The 9,077-nt window shown below is 39.8% G+C and overlaps 1 protein-coding gene across 1 annotated transcript in view; it reads left to right on the top strand.

Annotated features, from left to right (window-relative positions):
- Positions 1-618: 618 nt before the first annotated feature.
- LOC100755802 (hypothetical protein) overlaps positions 619-9,077 on the top strand; it is a 48,085-nt gene continuing 39,626 nt past the window's right edge. Inside the window, exon 1 of the mRNA XM_035450304.1 lies at positions 619-725. The gene's annotated coding sequence lies outside the window, so the exon portion shown is untranslated. The remainder of the gene's footprint in view (positions 726-9,077) is intronic.

Raw genomic sequence — 9,077 nt, 5'->3', positions numbered from 1 at the left:
CCTGGGCAAGGCAAACCAACAGGAGGAAAAGAGTCCCAAAAGCAGGCAAGAGAGTGAGAGATTCATACAGTGGCTTCTTTAATCTACCTGTGTAAATTAGCATCTTTTTTCAGGGAAGGGGATGCAGTTATCATTCCAGGATAATAGGAATAAATTGAGGTTAAGCATATCATTTTTATACTGCCTCCACCTTTAGATAGGATATTTTTGCTTCTTACCCAGGAGAGTATACTCAAATTTGGTGCAAAAAATATTAGTTGACCTTTGGCCCATAGTCTTATGGATCACATTATAAAGCCACATTTTCAAAATAGCCAGTATAAAATAGTGTAAAGAAAGGATATTTGGATATTCATCATGAATTTTGAGGCCTAATCCTTGTCAGCATGATGTTTGAAAATCTTATAGTAGCATCAACTTATTTTCCTTTTTGTATTTTAAAATTTTAATTTTCTTTAATGAAAATGTAATTTCATTATTTCCCTCTCATGTCTGTTTCCTCCTGCTCCCTCCAACATGAACAATTTTCTTAATATTAAGAACTTTGCACATGTGTAGTATGTACATTTGAAACATTTTTTCTATTGTTGAGATGGTTTTTAAATTTTACTGTTTACAGCCAACTGTACATCTGTGAAAGACTTTGATGATTGTCTAGGAAACACAGCAGATTTCTGTCCAAAGGATATTGCCTGTGCATGCAAAGATGGAAAGCCTTTCTGCAAGTAAGTAGTATTTATACCATAGAAAAAAGTGAAACATGGTATATTGTAAATAATTTTATCTGTTTTTTTATTTTGTTTGGTACATGCAATGCTGTAACACTTGAAAATAATAATATAATCAGAACCAATTCCTATGCACATGAGACAACGGTTGTGGTCTTCCTAGAAGCTTTCTTTTGACTTTATGAGATTAATCCCATTCAGATTTGCTTCCTACAGATAGTCTTTATATTTTTTAGTAAATTATTTTATAATTCTAACAAACAAGGAAAAGTTAGGTGTGTATCATTTTATTCAGTAATGAATAAAATCTTTTGTTTGCAAATCAAGATATGATTCAGTCATACTATGACATGACAGCCTGTCTTTTTCCAGTTTTTAAAGCATAAAAGTATATTGAGTTTCTGGGCATTGGTGGCACTTGCCTTTAATCCAAGCACTCGGGAAGCAGAGGCAGGCAGATCTCTGTGAGTTCAAGGCCAGCCTGGTCTCCAGAGCAAGTGCCAGGATAGGCTCCAAAGCTACACAAAGAAACCCTGTCTCAAAAAACCAAAAAAGTATGTTAAGTCATAAATTTCTATTTTAAAATTCAAACAAATTTTCAATTTTTTCTAAGCACAACATGAGAGTGGTTGGAAGAAAAGATAGTATATGAATAAGAAAACTTGACTCATTGACTGAAAGAGAGGATGGCCAGAGAGTACCCACTAAGGAAAATGAATAGGAACGTCACCATGTATAAGCAAGAGCTCTCAGGTTTGAAAAATTTTTACAGTTGGAAAGTACAGATAGACTGTGTTCATGACATTCCAAAAGACTATATAGTTTCATTTCCATTTGTGTACTATTTTATCTCTCCTCTTTGTAAGGGTTTATTCAATGAATCAATCATTTAACAGAAATGTTTGCCTAGTACTACAAAATACTTGAATAACTAAAAACAACAAAAATTTATTTTAAACAGTAAGGCATGTATGTTGGGCCTGGTGGCATGTACATTCTCAGCTATTCTTGATGTGGGGCCCCGAGGATCACTTAATCCCATGGATTCCAGGGTACTCTTGCCGTAAAATAGCAAGAGACGTGTCTTAAAAATAGTAACAACAAAACCAAAACTTTTACTTTTTCCCCCTTTTATTGAACAATATATCCTGATTACAGTTTCTCCTCCCTCTACTCCTCCCAGTTCCTTCCCACCTCCCATCCTTTCTGAATCTACCCCCTTTCTGTCTCTCATTAGAAAGGAAAGAGTTTCTGAGAGAGATAACGACAAGACATATTAAGATGAAGTAAAAACAATCAGATCAAAGTTGGACACTGCAACCGAACAGAAAGAAAAAGAGTCCCAAGGGCAAGCACACGACTCAGAGACCTACCCACCATTCTCACAGGAGACCCATAAAAATGCTAGCTAAAAGCAATAATATAGATGTAGTGGACCTGGTACAGACCAATGAAGGCCCAGAGCTTGCTGCTTCCATCTCTATGAGTTCATTTGAGCCTTGCTTAATTGATTCAGAGGACCTTGTTCTGTTGTCCTCAATCTCCTCTGGCTCTTAAATTCTTTTCCATTTCCTCTTACTTGGGATTCCCTGAGCTTTAAGGAGAGGGATTTGAAGAAGACATCCCATTTAGAGCTGTGTGTTCCAAGGTCTCTCTGTGTATTGTCTGGCTGTGTTTTTTTGTATTTGTTCCTATTTGCTATAGGAGGAAGCTTCTCTGGTAATGACTGGATAAGGCACCGTCTATGAATGTAGCAGAATATCATTAGGAGTCATTTTATTGATACTATTTCTAGAATAGTGGTGTTTGGTTTTACCCTAGGTCTCTGGGTTATGGAGTACGGGTTCAGTATCAGTATCAGGTATGGGTTCATTCTTGTGGATTAGACGTTAAGTCAAAACAGACATTGGTTGGCTAGTCCCACAAGTTTTGTGACACCATATCCCTAGCATAGTTTGCAGGCAAGATAGATTATAGGTCAAAGGTTTTGTGGCTGACTTGGTGTTGACGTTTCTTTTTCAATAGCCTGCAGAGTAACTTTTCTCATCCAAAAGACTAGAACATAGAGGTGAAGGCTCCATGTAGGCATCAACTTGATTTCTCCATGTTCAATGTGTTGTGTGTGTATAGTCCTCTGACATGGGGCACTAATATCAGTTTTCAGAGAGCAACCTTTTGTCTTAGCAATAGCCTGGTTTGTTTGGGAATTTCCATGTGACCATCGTTGCCAACAACTCAACTGAATGCAACGCAGTCCTGCCACTGGAAGCCTCGCTTGGCTACAAGAGATGGCCACTTGGGACTGTGTATCCCTGTGACTATGAGTGCTCATTAGGAACACCTTCATACATTCTAGGGAGTTTTCACAGCACTAATTTTTCACACATCCCAAAATGTCCCCCAATTCCCTTTTTCACTATCACTGCCCCATTTCTCCCTAACATGATACCCAGCTTCCCACTAGCCACCCCTCCAGTGAGAGCCATTGTGTCCTCCCAAGACAGATGAGTAACATGTTAACAACTTTGGGGTTGGCTCACCCACACCTCTGCCAATGGGATTGGCTTTATTGTGCTATAGGATAATAGAGTCTCAGTCTCTAGTAGATATTGTACACTGTTAGAAACTCCAGTTCTGAAAGGGTGCATCTAACTCCAGTTCCTTTTCTCAGCTATTACTAAAACTCCAGGTGTACCTCTTGTTCTTTCTTATCCTTACCACAAAGTCTAATTCATGCCATCTGCTGTACAGATGACCTCTAGCTACATTGGCATACCTGGCAATTCCCAAAGTCTGAGATTGGGCAGTAAGCTAGATGAGGAATTTTTGAAGCCCATAGATAGTCCAGGAGCCAAAAAGCCTGTAAAACTCATAATATCTTTGTATTTGGAAGGGTTGTGTGTAATGTTGCATGTTGCCTGAAATTAAGCTGGTCCTATCTGGTGAAGCCATCACACATATGAATTGTGTAGATGCACCAAGACCTTGAATCCTTAAGTAGGCAACCCAAAACTTTCTGTGTGAGTGAATAATCATTCATAATATATTAATAACAAATTATATAAATAATCCCTGAAAAGAGTAGCTTGTATGTTTTATGACAGAGTATAGTCTTTACCAGTTAGGATATATGTACATACATACATACATACATACATCTGTGTGTTTGTGTCTCTGTGTGTTTGTGTGTGAAATGGAACTAGATAATATCTAATATCATTTATTAATTTGCATTCTTTCTTTCCAAATGAAGGCAACTCAATGTTAAGAGTTTGATTCAAAGGAGTGCTAAAAAAGCCAAGGGAGAGAATTTCCCCCAGGACCTGAGAAATGTTAGATACTGTAATGGAAATAAGAAACACTTAATTCCCAATATTCAACAATTAGTTTCAAAGTTGCAGTCATAATTTCACTGGGAATACAGGACTATATAAGATAACATGAGCAATTTATGGAACTCCAGAATACTCTATTTTATGACCTCTCCCATCTGAACTGTTTACATGAAAGCTTATGCTACCTGGTAGCAGGGGCTGCTTTGCTTTCCCCATCAATGCCAGAACTGGCTACCTGATCTTTGTCTCTAAATTCCTCCACCAAAGTATGTAATGTCCTCCTTTAGACAATAGCCTTCCAAGTTCTCGAGGGCTGGAAAGGCTTCATCACAATGATGTAAAACCTCTGGTTGGCCCCTGACAGCCTTTAGTTTGAAGCAACCATGGCCCTACTGTTAATCATGTCAAGTCAGAGAAATCCAGGCTGAGCATCCATCAGTGCTGGAATGGGGAAGCTCTTCTTCCTCTGTGTAAAGCAGAGCAAAAATTTGGAACTGTTTTTTAGACCTAAGTTCCTTCCAAGATTGCATTTGGGGCTATTAGCAGAAAGTAAATCATAACACATGTGTTCTCTTGCTGTTTTGACTGGTCCTTAATTTCTACTCTTTTTTGCATTTTAGCTTTTTCTTTTTTAAATTTAAATTAGAAACAAGCTTGTTTTACATGACAAACCCAGTTCTCTCTCCCTCCCCACCTCCCCTAACTCCCAGTTCTCTATCTCATCCCATTTCTGCTTTCCAAGGAGGGTGAGGCCTTCCATGGGAGATCTTCAAAGTCAGTCATATCATTTGGAGCAGGGTTAGGCCCACCCCTGTGTGTCTAGGTTGAGAGAGTATCCCTCTATGTGGAATGGACTCCCAAAGCCCATTCATATACTAGGGATACATACTGATCTACTACCAGAGGCTCCATAGACTGCCCAGGCCTCCTAATTGACACCCACATTCAAGGGTTCTGGATCGGTCCTGTGGTGGTTTCCCAGCTATCAGTCTGGGGTCCATGAGTGCCTCCTTGTTCAGCTCAGCTGTTTCTGTGTGTTTCTCCAGCTTGGTCTTGACCCCTTTGCTTATCACTCCTCCCTCTCTGCAACTGGATTCCAGGAGTTCAGCTCAGTGTTTAGCTGTGGGTGTCTGCTTCTGCTTCCATCAGCTACTGGATGAAGGCTCTAAGATGGCATATAAAGTAGTCATCAATCTCATTATGGGGGAAGGGCATTTAAGGTAGCCTCTCCACTATTGCTTAGATTGTTTGTTGGGGTCATCCTTGTAGATTTCTAGAAATTTCCCTACTGCCTGATTTCTCTTTAAACCTATAATGGCTCCCTCTGTTAAGGCTTCTCTTTTCTGTCTCTCTTCTATTCTTCCACTGACTCAATCTTCCTGCTCTCTCATGTCCTCCTCTCCCCTCCTTGTTACGATAAATCTTTCCACGAAAAGCCGCCGAGCCCACCGCCACGTGTGTGCTTTACGCCAGCCACCCACCCAAGTTAGGGTCCCAATTAATGCACAGAGAGACTTGTATTAAGTTCAAAGCTGATTGGTCAATGACTAGGACTTCTCATCTGCTAGCTCAGTCTTAATTATCATTAATTTATATATATGTTATAAGACTTATCTTTATAGAGGATGCCTTTTGCTGGCACCCTCTCTTACTGGTGGCTCACATCCTGCCACTGGAGGATGTGAAGGGGGAAAGGGGACACTTCCAGTTTCCTTTGCTTAAATATGAGTCTCCCTGATATGTCACTTCCTCCCTGGATCACCACTTCTCTACTACATTTCCCAGAATCCTCTTTGACCCCTAGTCCTGTCTAACTTGCTGTCTCATTGGCCAAACAGTATTTTATTCAATAATCAACAAGATAAAAATACAAAGAAGTACATTCCCCATCATCTCCTCTTTTCTGTCTAAATAAAAAGGATAACTTATCTTTTATATTAACTGAAGAAAACTATAACCATAACTATCTGTCTTCAACTCTATCAAAGACCATAGAAGGAAAATATATAAACTCTAGAGCTGACAGAGACATCTGCTGCCTGGACAGTCACCCACAGTTCCTCTGTAATGTTGGGGCATCCATCTTCAGCCTATAGGGCACAGTGTGGCTGGCACACTTCTCCATTTCAACAGGAACCCTTCAGTACTGTCTTGTTTTGTAAGTTTAGCAGTCACTTTCTTGTGGGTCCTGTATGTCCAGCTTATACTGTAACAAACAGTCCAGGCAAGAGCAGTTTCTTACCCAAATGGCTAATCTTGCCATGTTGAAAGCAAACTCCATAAAGAGTTTCTGTGATGCCCATCCTCCTTTCTGATGTAATTGGTGTGCCAGGAGCAGTTGTGTCTCACTGCCAAGAAAAACCCTAAACCATTTAAATGCCATATTTCTGTAGGTCTTTGAAAGGTTTGAAGAATACCTAACCATCTCAAATACATCTCTGTATATCTAGAAAACATAACTAACCTAATTATAAGTTCTGACTATTATAGGGAAAAGATCTGTATAAACACAATACCTAAACAAGAGGAGACAAATACATATCACAAAATTGACCTTAAAAGTTGTATCAAGAAATGAAAATCCATACCAATGCAAAGTATTCATTCCTATATCCTATTCCCCTTTTTTCTTTAAAAAATTGACTATGCTCATTATCATTTATAACCCATCCCATTTAAATGAAAACAAACATTTATAAACATTATTTGGGGATTTGGGCGTCGTTCCTTCTAAACTGCTTCCTGTTGATTAGGGGCGATGTTAATATACCATGGGGATCATGATAAAGCATAGAAACTTGACCAAGTCCTTGTTTTTGTAGTCTGTAAGGCTGTATCATCTCATCTTCAGGGGGGTCTTGCTTGATCAAACCATATTTGTCTGGAAGGAATCCATAGCTTTCTATTTTCTGTGGAAACACAAACAGAAATTCTTTTTCCAAGTAGCCTGTCCTTAGACTTAAATTTTGAAGTCAAAGCATTTTTAAAATGTATAAGTTGGATTAATTTAGCAGCATTTATAATCAAATGTATTTTAGCAGCAGTAAGTCTTTCCTCGGCAATCATACAACTTAAAGACAACAATAAGGCATAAAGTATCCAGATTCTCTGTGTATTTTTCATCTCTAGGTGGCTTTTTTAGTATTCTACTTTTACTTCCTTTTGTTTCTTTTTTTCTGAGACAGGGTTTCTCTGTAGAAATCTGCCTGCCTCTGCTTCCTTCAGCAAATCCTACTGGTGTGCGCCACCACAACCGGCTACTCTATTTCCTCCTGTTATTTTTTTCTCTCACAAGCCTACATATATTTTTAAATGTAGTATAAACCTTTAGAGGTTTTTCTTTATCTGGATCTGTCTTTTCTGTGAATCTTTACCTTTTTCTGGCCACCAGTCTTTATCTGTTAAACAATACCACCAAAATTAAAGTGGTGGCTTTCTTAGCCGCTGTCTTTGCTTTTTTCTGCTTTTGCTGAGTCAGGAAATCTCTCTTAAAGCAACCACTCAAGTCTCTGCTTGTCTCTAGAAAAACAGAGATCACCCAAGAAAATGCTGATAATAATAAGTGCTTGTCTCTGATCTTTTGTTGCTAAAATCCCTTTTTAAGCTTTTGTAAAGTTTACATGGAAGTTCGTAACACTACCTCTAGCTGCCCGGGTTCTGCCACTGTTTGACTAGTCTCCGGAAGGCAGGAAGGCAGCCTGGGATGGTGACAACTCAGAATCCTAACCCTAGGACCCTCAAGGGCTGCAGGCTGTCTCAGGAGTGCTGGAGTCCAAACCCCAAGAGCACCGGGACGGTGCGAGCAATATGGAAGCTGCTCCGACAGGGCAGGCTGTGGCTGCAGATTTCCCTCTTTCTCTGGGAACCTTGGGCCATGGGGTCATCCCACTTCTGACACCATTCTGTTATGATAAATCTTTCTGCCAAAGGCTGCCCGAGCCCCACTGCCACGTGTACGCTCTTCACCAGCTGCCCGCTCAAGTTAGGGCCCCAAATAATGCACAGAGAGACTTGTATTAGGTACAATGCTGCTTGGCCAATGACTAGGATTCTCATCTGCTAGCTCAGTCTTAATTATCATAAATCTATGTATTTTATAAGACTTATCTTATCAGATGCCTTATTGGCGTCCCTCTTTGTCGGTGGCTCACATGGTGCCAGTGAAGGAAGAGTGGAGGGGAAAAGGGGACACTTTCTGTTTCCTTTGCTTAAATATGAGTCTCCTTGCTATGTCACTTCCTCCCTGGATCACCACTTCTCTACTACATTTCCTAGAATCCTCTTTGACTCCTCATCCTGTCAAACCTGCTGTCTCATTGGCCAAACAGTATTTTATTCAATAATCAACAAGATAAACATACAAAGAAGTACATTCCCCATCACCTCCTCTTCCCCCCTTCTCTTTCTCCTAGCTCCCTTCCCCTCCCTCCATGCTCCCAATTTGCTCAGGGGACCATGTAGGCCTCTCTTAGGGTCCTCCTTGTTACCTAGCTTCTCTGGTGTTGTCCCCACTTCTATTCTTATTTGCTTCTTTTTCCTATCAAGTCTTGGGCAAGTTCCACCTTGTCCTGGCCATATTTGATCTTTCCCACGCTGGCAGTAGCATCGCCTACACAATAAATATTCTGGCTGACTATCAGGATAGAGAGAGAGAGAAAGAGAGAGAGAGAGAGAGAGGAACAAGTGATTACACATTATCAAGGAGCATTTTGTAACAGCTAGTGATCATTGGGCTATAAAAATGACTTTGTCATGTCATTGAAAGATGTAAGCACAAATTGCCGCTGAATGTTCAATTCTTGCATAATACCTTCCTCTATGTTTTCCCATGAGGATTGTCCTTGCCTAGAAGATCCCGTTCAATTGGTCATGCCTCTCTCCTGCCAAAGATGGACCATAATGTAAGGTTAATATTTCCTTAGATTTGATAGTCATTATGAACATGAGACCTAAGGATGAATGTACAATAATATAACTATTTTCACAGTTTCATTTCTTCTTTTTTATAAAGATT

The sequence above is a fragment of the Cricetulus griseus genome, chromosome X (assembly GCF_003668045.3).
Source record: "Cricetulus griseus strain 17A/GY chromosome X, alternate assembly CriGri-PICRH-1.0, whole genome shotgun sequence".
NCBI lineage: Eukaryota > Metazoa > Chordata > Mammalia > Rodentia > Cricetidae > Cricetulus > Cricetulus griseus.
The sequence above is the reverse complement of the archived record's forward strand: the minus strand, read 5'-3'. Positions and strand labels throughout refer to the sequence as shown.